This window comes from Myotis yumanensis, unplaced genomic scaffold (assembly GCF_028538775.1).
Source record: "Myotis yumanensis isolate MYYU_CA2020_CCGP unplaced genomic scaffold, mMyoYum1.0.hap1 SCAF_6, whole genome shotgun sequence".
Taxonomy (NCBI): Eukaryota; Metazoa; Chordata; class Mammalia; order Chiroptera; family Vespertilionidae; genus Myotis; species Myotis yumanensis.
The window spans coordinates 42,126,148-42,142,905 of NW_027223757.1; positions in this window are offsets into that span (position 1 = coordinate 42,126,148).

The window sequence follows — 16,758 nt, forward strand, 5'->3', positions numbered from 1 at the left end:
GTCATAACATCTGCTCCCTAGTGGTCAATGCATGTCATAGCAACTTGTCGACTGGTCAAATGTCTACCCCCTAGTGGTCAGTGCATGTTATAGTGAGTGGTTGAGTGGCCTTAGCATATCATTAGCATATTAGGTTTTGATTGGTTGAACAGATGACTGGACAACAGGAAACTTAGCATATTAGGCTTTTATTACAAACTTGAGGCCCAGTGCACTAATTTGTGCACGGGTCGGGTCCCTCTGGGTGGCCTGCAGGGATTGGGCCGAAAGCCGCAGCCCAGCACTGCCTGCAGCTCCTACCTCCACTCCCGCTCATCCCAGCCCCATTGTGCCTGCCGTGGGCTCGCACCCAATCAGTCCCGATTGGGAGAGGCTCATGCTGCCACAGCAGTGCTCGCCAGCCATGAGTCCTGCGTCTCGCACCCTCCTAAGGGGAGTGGCCTGCAAAATCAGGCCGAAACCGGCTCTCTGACATCCCCCGAGGGGTCCTGGATTGCAAGAGGGTGCAGGCCAGGGTGAAGGACCCCACCGGTGCATGATGACACCAAGAGGGACCATAGGAGGGCTCCAGGGTGTGTCTGGCCCATCATGCTCAGTCCTGATCGGCTGGACCCCAGCAGCAAGCTAACTACTGGTCGAAGCATATTCCCCCTGGTAGTCAGTTCACGTCATAGCATCTGGTCGACCAGTTGACTGCCCCCTGGTGGTCAGTGCACTTCATAGTGAGTGGTTGAGCAGCCTTAGCATATCATTAGCATATCATGCTTTGATTGGTTGTTTGGTTGTTCTACTGTTTGGTCTATTTGCATATTACCCTTTTATTATATAGGAGGATTTTGTGTGTGCACGTGAGCATGTGTGTATACCACATTTGGTTCATCAATTCTTCCACTGATGGTTACTTAGATTGTTTCTATATCTTTGTAATTACTGTGAATAATGCTGCAATGAACATGGGTGTGCAGATATCTTTTGGAATTCATGTTTTCTCTTCCTTCAGAAAAAATACTCCAAATTGGAATTGCTGGATCACATAGTTCTATTTTTTTATTTTTGGGGAAGCTCCCATACTATTTTTCATAGTGGCTGCATTAACATATATTCCCATCAACAGTGCACAAGGGTTACCTTCTCTTGACATAATCAAAAATAATTATTTCTTGTGTTTTTCATAATAACCATTCTAACAGATGTCCAGTAATATCTCATTATTGTTTCGATTTGCATTTTTCTGATCTTTTGTGCTATATAGCATTTTTTTCATATTCCTGTTAGCCATTTGTATGTCTGCTATGGAAAATTATCGTATATTCAGGTTCTTTGCCCTTTTGTAAGAAATCAGATTTTTTTTATTCTATTGAGTTGTCTCAGTGTGTTATATGTTTTGGATATCAACTTTTTATTAGATAAATAGTTTGCAAATATTTTCTCCCATTTCATAGGCTGCCTTCTCATTATGATGAACGTTTCCTTTTCCATGCAGACGTTTTTTAGTTTGATGTAGTCCCACTTGTTATTTTTCCTTTCTTGCCTTTGCTTTTGGTATCATACTCAAAATCTATGTTATAAAAAGCCAGTGATCGTAACGGGGTAATGACCAAACGACCAGTCACCAGGAGGTGCATTGATGGGTCTTGTGATGCGGTGGGTCTGGGTCTCGCACGATAGTGCGCGCTGGGCCTCTAGTAGTAGTAGTAGTAGTAGTAGTAGTAATGATAACATAGTAATAACAATAAATAATTGCCAAAGCTAAAGTTAAGGAGATTTTCCCCTATGCATTTATTTTTCCTAAGATTTTTATGGTTTGAAGTCTTGCATTTAAGTTTTTAATTCATTTTGAGGTTATCTTATTGAATCAGGACTATTGCTCCTTGCACTCTGGTTTCTGTATTTTGCTGATGGAAGGAACAGACAGGAGACCAAGTATACTTTTCCCCCTAGTGCTCTCTGATATTGCATATTTTATAAGGATCCATTTATCTTCCAATAACTCCAACTCCTAAAAAGGGTCTGTTTTCCAGACTTGATTCTTCCTAGGTTACAATAACACAATTCTTTTTGCCTTCTGCCTAAAGAAGTAATGAAGTTCCTTGGCTTATAATCATAGGCACCTCACCAATCTTGGTTTGTTCTTTTGATCCTAACCATGAATCTTTATATTAAATGGTTTTTTATTTTCAATAATTGTGAATATTATATAAACAGGTAATTATTTATCCTCGCTGATTTTAGTCATTTTTGTTTCTATTTTAAGATTATTGATATGAAACTCTTATGATTGTTTTATTATTTAAAAAGTAAATTGTCTTAATTTTATCTTTCATTTTTGTAATATTGATTTTTTCTCCCCTTTCTTAGTGCATCCAAATTTCTATATAGCTGTTTCATTTATAATGAAAAATTTTTCTAATAAAAATACTTAGTTCTGTTGATGAGTTATATCTTTAGTTTCCTTCATGTCAATATATGTCCCTATATTAATTTATACATTTCTTCAATTTTAAGATTTTGTTATATTTTTCTAACTTCTTGAATTGATGCCTTTGCCTTATTTTTTCCATACTTTTCAATAAACATTTAAGTTTAAATATTTCCACACAAGCTTTGCAATATAGTTTAATTTATTTCTAGGCATTTCAAGATCAATTTTGATTTCATTTTTATATTAGAAACATAATTGGGTTTTTGCCTATTTCTTGCATTAAAGATCTGATTGGGAACAGTTCTTCACGGACTTCATGGTCTCAAGAAAGTCCTCAAAGAGTTTTATGTCCTCCTCTGGGATGAAGGGCCTCGGACCCAGCAGCAGGATCTCACAGCAGGTTGAAGGCGAGCTGGTGGGTGAGGCCCCTCTGTGATACCCATGCAGCAGCACAGCGCAGCCACTGGCTGGACGTCCTCAGAGGAGAGCCTTGGGCGTAGAGTCAGCACGTCGTCCTGCAGACTCTGGACCGGGGGTCCCGGTACTGGGTGGACTGTCCTGCAGACTCTGGACCGGGGGTCCCGGCACTGGGCGGACTGTCCTGCAGATGCTGGGCCGAGGGTCCCTGTACTGGGTGGACTGTCCAGGCTCAAAGCAACATTTTCCAGCAAAAGGACCAGGGCCAGACACCGCCTCTGTGCACACCTTCAGGGAAGGAGAAAGCGCTGGCGTCATCTCATAGGGCTCCCCTTGTTGTCCACTTTTGTGGGTGAGTCATTCACTTTTAGTGAAGGGACGGGTGGTGGGTGGGTGTAAAGGACCCCAAAAGTCGATGGTGGCTCCATGTAAACGATCTGGAAGGCGTGACAGAGCTGGGAACACAGCGGTTCTGCAGGGACTCAGTTCTCCAAGGCAGGATCAGTGGGCAGCGCACCTCCGCAGGCCCCAGGCCTCTCTCAGACAGGACCACTGCCCTGAGCCGCTGGGGTTGTCTGCTCGCAGGCTCTGCTGGGGCAATACCAGGGTCCTGGGACGTATCAGGAACACAGGTGCATCATGGAAACAGGGGAGAGCAGCATTGTATGATGGGGACCCTGAGATGGTGTCTGCCCATCACTTGAGGCCAGTTTAATGTTAGCAGACAGGCGGGTCACAGCCTTGTGCTCCTGGGTCAAGTGTCTGGGGACGGACGTGGAGGAAGTGCAGAAAGTCGTCCCCACTGGAGGCATTCAGGTATCCCAGAATGTCCCTTAACTGACCTAGTACTTCACTCTCTTCCCAATACAGTCGCTAGATAGAGTCCAGTGGGCTCCACACGCTCAGGGAACAGGGCCCACAGTGTGCAGAGGACGCCTCTCCGTCACCTGTGCCTGAGATTTCTTCACTCATTTCACCTTTTAGCAGCACTCGTTTAAATGGGACACAATGCCAGGCTGCTTGCCCATTTGTCAGCCTTACCATGTCAGTGCGTGCAGCCCGTGTCAAAAGCGAGTGAGGTTATTCTAAATTTAATTCACCAAATTTTAATGCATTAACCATGTCTCAATTCATTGTTTAATCCCAGCATTTAATCCTGGCTTTATTATAAGGAGAGCTATTTTTAGAGCTCTTATATACAAAACATAGTTAGTAGCTGTTTGCATATTTTGGTAGTTTATAAAAACTTCACATTTTAGGAGTTCTGTACATCTTACATTTTATTTTAGGTATAGAGTTTTAATCTATTTCTGACCATTATAAAATAACACACTTTTGCACTCAAACAAGTTTTGTTAACAATTTTAAAAGGTTTTCTTACATATCAATATTTCTCATGATAAATTTCAAATATGTATTTTTATGTTAAGACATAATATGTAGAATAGTTTACATAACACTTTATTCTCCAAAACAATTGATAAATTAATATATTTGGTACTAAAACTGAAGTTCCAAATGTCTCAACTTACTTGCAGAAATAGTATTATTTTATACATTTTTATTTTAACAAGAAAATAAGCAAAATTTCCTCTTCCACTAATATCCCTCTCTAACCAAGTCTAGAAAACGGAGGAAAGATAAGGAACTATTTAAATAAAATAATTCAGATAATTAAAAATTATGTTAACATGTTAGAGTTCATATAGACTGTAGTACTTCATATTTTTTACCATTAATACTTTTAGCTCATGAAAATATATTTTATTCATTTATTTTTATTATTATTAAATTTATTTGGGTGACATTGGTTTGTATATGATATAGGCTTCAACTGTACATTTCTATGATATATGATCTGTAAAAAACATTTAAATACACACCAGGTAGGTATGCTCAGTGGTTAGAATGCCTTGGGTTTGATTCTCAGTCAAGAGAGGCAATTGAGACACAACTATGTTTCTATCTCCCACTCCCTCCCTCCCTTCCACTCTCTCTAAAAAATAAAAAATAAAAAATATCCCCTGAGTGAGGATCAACAAAAAACAACAAAAAATTTTAAGACCCAATGATTACTTTTTTTTCTTTTCTATGTAATTTTGATTAAATTTTTAATGAAAATTATAAAGATGCATTCATCTCTAAATAATAATATATTACCTAATATTGAGAATGATGCTTACAATAAAATTGCAAAAAATGTATAATTAAAATTGTAATAAATTATGTCAGACAGTACGTATTTGTACAACTTAGGACTGTCTTTGAATAACTATGTCCAAGAGTAGCACCTCATTGCACATTACACATATTTGTGTCATTCCAAATCCTTCTCATTCCAAATCATTTTTGTGATATTATTGACACACTACCAAAAATTTATAATAAAACTTACTGTTTTTGAGTAATTCTTTAGTTTTATTTATTATGCTGTGATTGTATATCAATGAAAATTTTCCTCGTGTTATATATACTCTATGAAGTATTTTATTCAAATGCACAAAATAATTATAAATTTTATTATTTTAATATTGGAAAATTACTTGAACTACTTTAAATAATTTTACAGAAATATGTAATTTCAAAACATTTTTCCAAGCCTACAATTTTGCTTTAGTAACTTTACTATAATCATAATAGTAAAAGTACACTTTGATATTTCATTTATAACAGAAATGTTATTCTTCTTTATGAATTATATTAATAAAAAGGCAAAATGGATCTGAACAGATGCTTACAAAGATAATTCATAAAGCTGTCATGTTTATAAATAAATTTAGAATATTTTCAATCAAATGCATAATTTTTCTTTCAAAATTAGAATAGGTATATCATTCAGCAACTCTACATTAAGTTTTTAGTGATATAGAGAATTACATAAAGATATTTTTTCAGAGTATTGTTACATATACCAAATGGAAATCAGTGATTATAAACAGTATGGAAATTCTCATTGTATTACATTTTTGTATTTAAACTCTCCAAATGTTACTACCTTATAAATACTGCTAATTCATCTCAATACGTCAATCTATTTGATTACTAACCATTTAAAAGTGTTTGGGGTTAATTTCTTTATTTTCCTTGCAATTCTGCATACTAAAATAACAAATAAATACAAGAGTTCAAAGATAATATATGGGTTTGGAAACATTTTCCAGAGGAACCTATTCTGAGAATCAGACCACTGAATGCTCCATACTGTCTAAAAATAATGCTAATGGCTAAATGTAATCCAGGAGTTTTGTTTGCTTGTTTTAATTCTGAATCTTCAGCACAATTAAAACCTGTTTGTATGAACGAGAGACAAAAATGATGAAAAGTCGAAATTGAATAAACATCTAGAAAATTCAAATTTCTGTTGCCACATATTTTAGATAATTTCAAGTTTGAAATATTTTTTGTAATCTCTGTTGATATCCTTCTTGAGTTAGTCTCCACAAGGATTCATAAGCCTAAAAGATTCATTTTAATTGTGATGACATTTTCCCACCATGAGCTAGTCCATTAAAATCACATTGAATGAGATTGCAGGTAAAGTGCTCAGCTGTTGGTTAATTCTCAAGCCTAGATAAAACCATTTAGCTCCAAATATCCTGCTACGATTCAAAGTAACTATCTAAAACACTAGTCAGTGAAATGTGAAGCTTTTAAGTGTTTTTCTTGAGGGCTTGGCTTGATATCTAGCACAGTAATATATTTTCACTTTGGAAGAACATTCAGAATAAAATTATAGAAAAATATATTTCCTTTTTTATTTGTGGTAATAAATCTATTCAGCAATCAAGAACTTAATATTATAGTTTACTTCAATCTTTATTTTTGCTAGTAAAAAGGCAAGATCTTTAAAGTCCTATTTTTATTTCCTAAATACCAATTTCCTAGAAAGCCCATCATTTTTCAATGATAAAGTGGTTCACATTGATAGACATTCATATAAATGTATCATATTTGAGACCACTATTATACTACATAGAAGGGTGCTCTAATATCTAGATTAGAATATTTCTCATCCATGAAGAACAGTATATCCCAAAATGACTCATTACACTGAGTCTTATTGTTAATTAACTGTACATTAATCAGTTTTACAAACATGTTGTTATATAAAAATTTATATTTTTATTATGTTTACAATGCACTATTACATAAAGCATACAGTAAGTATGGAACAAAAGCATGATTTTTGAAGATGTAGTTTATTTACAAACTTCAATGCATATTTTCTTGGTAAACTTTGTCAAAACTATATTCTCCTTGAGCATCAATTTCTTCATCTAAAAAGGAGAATACTCCTACTATATAGGAATATTTTAAGAATAGGTTTCCCATTTTACAAACCATAAGATGTTACAATAATATCATTGAAGTTCATGAAAGAAATTACATACAAAAATAAAAGGAAAATATTGTCCGACTATAACGACAACATTCATTGAATCCAGTTACAGATGGTTGATGAATTACATCAATGTTTCAATCTTGATACAAAAACCAATTAAAATGTATTCATAGACATCTTCTAACATGGTTTTATAGATCTGTAAGAACCAAACTCATAGAAACAGAGATCAGGATGGTGGTTTCCAGGGGGTGAGGGGTAGTGGAATGGAGTGAAAGTGGTTAAAAGGTAAAACTTCCAGTAATAGGATAAATAAGTCCTAGGGATGAAATGTATTGCATGATGAATATAGATAACAATAATCTACTGTATATTTGAAAGTTGCTAAGAGTGTATCTTAAAAGTCCTCACTACAAGAATAAAAATGTTTATAACTATATGAAGTGATGGATGTTAACTAAACTTATTATGGTAATTATTTTTAATATATACATATATCAAATAATTTTATTGTTCACAAACTTGTACAAGTCAACTGTATCTCAATAAAACATTCTGTTTGATGTTTCTATGTCTCTGGATCTATTCTTGTTCATCAGTTTATATTGTTGGGGAAAAAGGGGACATATTAATACTTTCAACAATAAATATGTAGGGGAAAAAACCTTGGAGGGGAAGAAAGAAAATTGCAAACACAAATGAAAGAAATGAAAGACAACCTAGGTAAATGGAGTTAAAAGCTTTGTTGGTGAATTTAAAGATTCAATATTGTAATATGTTAATCTCCCCCATTTTATATCTAGATCCAATAGAATTTGAGTCACATCCTTCCATAATTTTGGATATATTGACAAACTAATTCTAATATTTATATGGAAAGACAAAAGAACTTGAATAGCAATAACTATTTTTCAAAAAGAAGAAAAAAAATTAAATACTCAGACTACCCAATTTCAAATGTTATCATAAAGCTACAGTAATCAAGACAATATGCAGAACTCATTAAGGGTTTTCCTCTATTTTTCACAGTGAGAAGTTGGTGGAGATTCTGCAGGTGAAAATCATGAAAGCGCGGAGGGATACCTACGACTGTTTACCCAGAGACTTTTTAACTCAAAATACTCCACACTGAGCTGCCAGCAGATCTTCAAGGCAGTTTAGTGTGTCCACTGGCACTGGCAGCCGCAGTGGCTTCTGTTGCAGGTAAGTTGTTATTCTCTGTGTCTGCATCTCTCCAGTTTGGGGGGCAGCACTTTACCCTGTGACTCAATTCTCTGATGGGTCTCTGAATAGTTGTTTCAGTTAATTTAGCATTTTTTTTTTTATTGTAAGGATGGGAATATTAACTTCCACACTATTTACATGTCAGGGCAGAAATTATATCTGGAATTCTTAGACTCTATTTTTACAATTATTTTCATTTAATTTCTTAGTTTTGATTTTTGGGGGTCATGAATTTTGGGGGAAAGGCCTTTCTACCTGGGGATACAACAAGTGTTCAACTAAACCTAATACCTAATGCTATGTTCATTGCCTAGTCACTCTGAGCTGTTTGTGCCAAAAAAAAAAAAAAAAAATCTGAGGGCACAGGAAGTTGCTCCTATATTGGTAGGAATACCTGACTCTGATTATCATAATGAAATAGAGTTACTGCTGTAAAATAAAGACAAAGAAGAATATGGCTGCAACTTGGGAAATTTAGTGATGTGTTTGTCTATGCTTCCATATATGAAGATGACCATGAAGAGAGAATTATAGGAACCACGTACTGGCAATAAAACAATTACTTTGGAGATAATAGTCAGGGTTATATTAATGGGCAACCTGCTTTTATTAGCAACAGTACTAACTGAGGTTGTAGAAATCTAGAATGAGAGGTGGAGAGAGAGGTGATATGCATGGACTATGGCCACAGGATGAACTGTGTACAGGGAACTGTAACTTGTTAACTATCTCCTCATTTCCTCTTTTTAAAACTGCAACTATGCTGGGCTGGCACGGCTCACTGGTTAAGCATCAACCTATAAATCAGGAGGTCCTGGTTCCATTCATGGTCAGGGCACACATCTGGCTTGTGGGCTCGATCCCCAGTGTGGGGCATGCAGAAGGCAGCACATCAATGATTCTCTCTCATCATTGATGTTTCTATTTCTCTCCCTCTCTGAAATAAAAATATACTTTAAAAAAATTGCAACTAGCTACAAGAATCAGTAAATAAAGATAGTAGACCTAAATATTGCATGAGGTGAAATGTAGCAACACTCATTATGTATAGATACTGATGGCTTCCTAACCCTAGTCTCTGTGTGTACCTCCATCCAAGGGCATTCTCTGTCCATGAAAGTGTAGTTTTTAAGTGACTGAGAACTAATGATCCCAGAAGCAGCTTCAAATAATGAAGGAAAGGAGGTAAATACCACAACATTTTTGACTGTAGGTGAGATAAACCTGAATTGATTTCTACAAGTCTTTCAGAAGGTCACTAATGGGATAAAACCCATCTGTCAGTGTGCTAACTCACTTATTAACAAACTCTTGAATGACTACCTCACTCTTCCAGTCCCTCACTGTGTTCCTGGGATGATTTCTAAGTAAACTATTTGTACCATACATGTCAATTTGGAATAATAGGCTAAGAAAGCCATCCTATGAAAGTGTCTCTCTAAAAAATCTTGGGTAAATATAATTCCCAATGGGAGTATGATCTACTTAGAAACATAAGAGAACAACGCTAAACTCCCTTTCCTGAAATTTTGCATTAGATTGGATTAGATTACATTCCCTTGAATGAAATTATATCTACATGTAGATATGTAATAATTGTTTATCTATTAAACCAAAGGAAATCAACCTTCCAAAATAACAAATTTATTCAAATATCCATAGATTACCTAATATACTAGTAGGAAAATATGTTTATACAATAACCAAAATATGTAATGGAAAAGAGTCTCCATTTCAACAACAACACCAATCACAAAATACCTAGAAATAAAAGTAAAGAATAGTGTTTGTTATCTACAAGGTGGGGCAAAAGTAGGTTTACAGTTGTTTGTATGGAAAATAATACAATAGACCTATATAATAAAGAGCTAATATGAAAATGGTCATCACGCCCTCTTGCCCTTGCGCCAGGGCCAGGGGACTTGAGGCCGGGCTGGGGTCCTGAGGCTGCACCCCCTACCCAGCAGGGATTGACAGGGAACCTGAGGCTGTGCCCCCCACCCAGCAGGGATTGACAGGGAACCTGAGGCTGCGCCCCCTGCCCAGTGGGGCTTGACAGGAGACCTGAGGCTGTGCCCCTCACCCTACAGGGCTTGACGGGGGTGGGGGCCTGCGTGTCTGGGTCTCACGTGATTTCAAGGCGTGCGTGGGTGGGTGGGGACTTGACTCTGGGTTTCACGGCATGGCCCAGACTCTGACAGGAAGGATATTTTCATATACGTTTTACTAATTTTCTTTCATCTCTGACACTTCTATTATAGAGGAAGGGAAAATAGCAATATTAAAATATTTCCTCTAATTAATTCCCTTTTAATGTGCATGGATTTTGTGCACCAGGCCACTAGTTAATAAATAATAATACAAGAACAAATTCTGTGTTTTACATACTCACAACTGTAAACCTACTTTTGCCTCATCCTGTATATGAAGAAAGCAACAAAGTTTTATTGATTATCATAAAAGAAGTCTAATAAATTTGAGTTAGGTAAAGGAAAAACTTGTCATTCAGAATGGATTTACTGTGGTGTATCTGAATTAGAGCTGCAATATATTCAAAACATGGTTTGAAGAAGGTACAGGCTTCTCTCTTGCTTTGACCAACTCAAAATTCAAAAAATGATTTTGATATTGTCAATATAAGAGACAGAAATAATGCTATGTACATTATTCATAAGATCTAGCCTTCTTTATACTTTCTCGTGATAGCTCTGAGGCTGGTTAATGAGTGTGTACTGCTTCTGTCCTAAAGGAATATAAATTGCTTCTGATACCCCATCTGTTACCCCTTATCTGTTGTGATGCACATTGATACCCTTTACCAAGTGCTTGAGGTTGGTTGTAGGATATGTTTTAGTGAAGTTATGTTTTACTACTTTAATGAAAGCAGTAGCTGGGATTATTTCAAATTAAGATTAGAATAGACCACTGTCATCCACTGTGATATGCTTTTGCAGAAACCAAAGTACTGAATTAAGTGGGGATATGACAGGACTACCATTTCTGCATCTTGTAAGTCTATGCAGTTTGTACTACACTGTACTGAGTGTTGCTGCTGGTATACTATTCTGAATGGTGCTATAATGGCTCTGAAACCACAATGAGAGTTCTGGGACTCCTTACGTATATCCATCTTTATCATGCATTCAGAGACCACAGAAATAACCCAAGGCCACAGATTTATTGGAAAAACTGTAACATGGACTTGGACTGGGACTGGAAGGTGAATTATCACTCTAAACTGGGGTGAAGGGATGAGGAGGGATGGTGGCTTTTGGATTCCATAATGTCACTTCAGCGTCAGCTCACACTTGGCATATAATAGCCCTGGGAAGATATGAGTATTTCTCTTTCCTAGTATTTAGTTACTATGAAAAATGGCTGTCAGTTCATTTGAAGAGAAAAGTTATTGATCTTTATAGAATACACTTCTTAGGTATTATGGGGCCCTTCTCCAAGGGGACCTGGCCTTCCATTACATCAATGAGCTCTAGGTCTCAGAAATTGTTTTTATCTGGAAATTGGACAGAGAATAGTGCTTTGTAATTATCATAATTGCCACTGGTAGAGGTCTTGATCCCTTTTGGTTACATATGTCCAGAAATGTTTGTATAGGATCTACATTTTTCTTGCTTCCTGAGGTATCATGGCTTATTTAATATTGTCACAGATACCTGTAGGCCACGTCCTCTGGGTTTAGGTTCTGGCCTTGCTGTCCGTTACATCCATCCATTCTACCACTTACAGTTAAGTGTTGCCACTTAGTCTGAGTTATTCTAAAATCCTCTCATTACCAGTGATAATAAGGAACCTAATTTCATAGCAATATATTATACATCAGCCCTGGACTACAGTAGGGCTGAAGAGAGAGACATAATGATTTTAAGAAATTGTCTCTCACAGTTGGGGATCTTGGCAAGTTCACTATATGCAAGGTAGGCCTGTGGTTTGGAGACCCAGAGAAGAGTTGCAGTTTGATTCCCATGGTAAACTCCGGTAAAATTTCCACTTTTGCTTGGGAAGTCATATTTTTCTATTAAAGCCCTGATATTAATGTTTTAATAAACCCATCTGATTAACTCATTGGATTTAAACCTCTTTGTGCAATTTGTATCTTATTATTAAATGTAGAGAAACAATTTGTCTAAGGAAACAAATAGAGCAGGAATTGTTATGAAATTATTTTTGAAAAATTAATTCCATTTTTAGTTGTATTTACATTGGGATAATTATGTTTTATTTATTTATTTATTTATATTTTATCCTCATCTGTATACAATCCTTTGTCAGATAAGTTCTTGGCAAAAAAAATTATCTGTTTATTGCTTTTCATATTATTGTCTTTAGGAGAATACAAGTTTTATGATGTAAATATATTTCAATTTATTAGTTTCTTTTTTTCCTTCATAGTTTGTGAATTTGGTACTTCTTTGTGCAAAATTGTTAGGACTTTTTCCTATGTTTTATTCTAAAAAACTGTTTTACTTTACACATTTACAGCATGATTCATTTTGAAATAATTTTTCAAAACATTGTGCAGATTAAAGTTTATTTTTTAATATTTATGTCAAATTATTCTAACACCCTTTTCTGAAAAGGTTATTCTTTCTTTATTGAAATACTTTTGCATTGTTGTCAAAAATTATTTGGTCATATTCTTGCAGTATATTTTTCCCTTCAGTTTGTTCTATTCATCTACATGTCTATCTTCTTTACCAATACCATAATGCCTTTATTCCTGTAGAACAAATCTTTAATCAGATAGTTATTTTAAACTATTTTGTTCTATTCTACTTACTTTGGCTTATATTTAAATTTTAGAGTCAGTTTGTAAATAAATACAAAATTTTTGCTGGTTTTATAGGTTAAGTTGAAGGGAATTAATATTAGAACTAGTTTGAGCTGTCTGTCAGTACTAGGTGTGGCTCAGTTGGTTGGAGCTTCCTCCCATGTACTGAGGGGTCATGGCTCGATTGCCATTCAGGGCACATGCCCAGGTTGTGGATTACATTCTCAGTTGAAATGTGTATGGGAGGCAACCAGTCAATGTTCTCACATCAATATTTCTCTCTCTCCCCCTTACTCTCTCTCTAAAAAAAAGAGGGGAAAAAAGGAATAAAATGAGTTTGTGTAGATGGCCATTGAAATGTTGAGGAATTTCTCTGTTATTCCTAGATTGATGAGGATGTTTATCATAATGGATGTTGAATTTTGTCAAATGCTTTTCCTATATTAATTGATATGATAATGTCCTTGTAATATTTTTAGACTATGGAGATGGCTATTTTATGATAGATTTTCAAATATTGAACTGACTTGCTCTCCTGAGATAATCTCACTTGGTCATGGTTTATTATTCTTTTATGTATTGCTGGATTTGATTTGCCAACATTCTGTTGGGGATTCTTACATCTGTGTTCATTATAGTTTTATTTTTTGTTGTTAAAGTTTTCATTTTGTTGTTTCTTTTGTTATACTTTTGTATTATGTTGGTCTGGTTTTGGTATAGGAGTTTACTCACCAAACAAAACACTTTATTTTTTATTTTCTAGGAAAGGATTATTGTTGAATCAGTACTCTTTCTTCTTTAAAAGTTTTACAGAATGTATCATTTAAACCTTCACTGGCCATATACTTGTTCTTCAAAATATTTAAACTAAATTCAGTTTCTTTAAGATGTATAGGAATATGTTATTTGTTATACTTCAGCTGTGTCTGTGAGTTTGTGATTTTTAAAATAATTGGTCAATTTAATCCAACCTGTTGAATTGATGAGCATAGAGTTGTCCTTAATGTCACCTTCCTATGCTTTAATTGCCCACACAGTCTAGTTATATTCCCTTTTTAATTCCTAATATTGGTAATTGATGAGACCCTGGGATCATCATTACTTAAAGCTCTAGAGATGATTACAGTATGCAACAAGTTTCATAATGACTAACATACATTCTATATCCCCAATGAAATAAGTATACAGGTATATTCATGAAATAAATAATTTTTTAAATATGATGTGATTCTCTAAAAGTAAAAGTAAATGTATTTATATATCATCAATTAATTTTTGTTCCTGCTTTTGTGAGAAATCATTATTTGCATATGTAAAACACAATGGTATAGTGGTCTCATGTAACTAACCTGGTATGATGAACTTCTGTTAAGGAAAATACAGACCTAAAAAGATTTATTTCCATGCCTCTACCTCTATTCCGAGGCTAATATGTGAAGAGCAGGGGAAATCAAAAACAATAAGAGCATCATTAGTAAGCAGTGTTTGTGCTGATATAAAGTATATGATACAAATTCACTAGATGTTAAAAAGAATCAGGAAGACAAGGAGAAAAGAAGTTTAAAGAAAGGAAAAGCAAATAGGAAATTTTTTTAGGAATTCTCCTTTTTGATTTATTTATTTTATGTGAGAAAAAGGAAGAGGAGAAAAAATAATTGGCTGAAAGAACTGAGAAAATGACACAAGTCAAACTAAGATATTCTCGGGTTAACATTTTACTCTGTTACAGTAGACCTTTAAAAAAAAAAATGGTCTTTGAACATACTCTGTATCTGAGGTTCAATTCTCATTATATGCAGACTTGCAGTTTCGTCCTTGGAATCCAGGTGTGAATGGGAAAAATGATTATAATTCTCTGTCCTTTATTTTTGATGTCCCAAAAAACTTGTTCAATAAATGTAGTATGAATTAACTGAGTTCCTATAAAGACCAAGCCTTTGCTAAATGTTGATAGAAAAAAAACTGAATATAATCATACTGTGAGGAATTCAACCACCCTACATACAAAATCAAGATTTACATATGAGAACAAAAGTTTCAGCATGATTGATAACAACAATGAGAGAAATAGTAAGTGAGCAAGGTACATTACTGAAGGATACCTGGATCTCACTCTATTATTAGATAGTTCCAGATGTAAACTTCTATTAAAATGTATACTCTTATAATTAAGAAAGAGATATTCACATTTTGCTATGCACCATTTCAGCATTCTGTAAATACAAGAAACATAACAACCCTATATATTAAAAGGCTAATATTCAAATTATCTCCTCAACCAGGAGTTCCACCAGGTGTTTGACCAGGGGGTGGGGTTGGCAGGCCAACTGCCTGCAGCCCCTCCCACCAGCTGGCCCGGCCCAATCGGCCCCAATCAGGGCAAGCCAGCTGGACCCCACCCGTGCATGAATTCGTACACTGGGCCTCTATTAATATTATAATTGTCTGTGTCCATGTTTTGGCTAAAGGAATGATAAAGTTATGAATTGAAATGGTTTATCTTTAGTGACAGATGGGCAGGAATGAGTTTGATACTTTTTCTTGGATGAATTAAAAATATATTTCTTCAATAGATCTTGCCTAATTAAGTGATCTTCATAAAATATTTTGGGAATTTTATATATTTGAATCAGTATTAGATCAATAACGTTTTTCCACCTATTAAAAAAAGAAGTGTATGTTTCATTAGAAAAGTGTGCACTATAGTGAAAACAGGTATTGATTTGAGCATTTTACTCTCAAATTATGCAACTAAAAGGGGCCCATGTCCATATGTCTCTGAGCTGGTGATCTCACTGATTTTTTTCTGACACCTGAAATCTATGTGCTACTCTGTTATGTTTCTTCTGCCTGTCTTAATTCCGAAGGATGTATGTTCTCTTCTTACATGAAAGATAGTCTCGGTCTCAGCCATTCCCATTTAGTAAAACAAGATGAGTTCAATATCACATGTAATAAAATTAGCCTACAAGTACTCTATTTTATAATTGTTGCAAATTTAACTTTTTGGTGTTGACCACAAATTCAGTTTTTGTATGAGGGTAAAATAACAGCATGCGTTTCTCAAGAGAAGGTAGGACATAAACTAGGTGGAGGTCGGGATTGAAGAGACAAAAAGGGGCTCACCACTCCTGGAGGAGAGGCCTTGTGATTAGCGGATGTATCTGAAGCTATAGATATTACTAGGTCCTCAAAAATGAAACAGCACACGATGACATCCGAGAAAAGAAGCCACACGATCTGATGGCTGGTTTCATAGGCAGCTAAAGAAATGGAAAGGGCAAAGGCCGCTCTTTGTGTCTTTCTTATTTCCCATTGTGAGCTTTCTTTCCATAGTCTTTCCCTAAAGATTGGATTGCTATCTCCTAGGAATTTATTTCTAACCTTTTTCTCTTGTTTTTCAACACACCGTCTGCAGGCAATTCCATATTTCCTTTTGTTTTTCTACTGATTATGGCAGCATAAACCCAAATTAGTATTTCTAGACCAGACATTATATTGAATGCTAAGCAATTTATCCTAAACAGCCAATGGTCTTCTATACTTGGATTTATATCGAGAATTCCA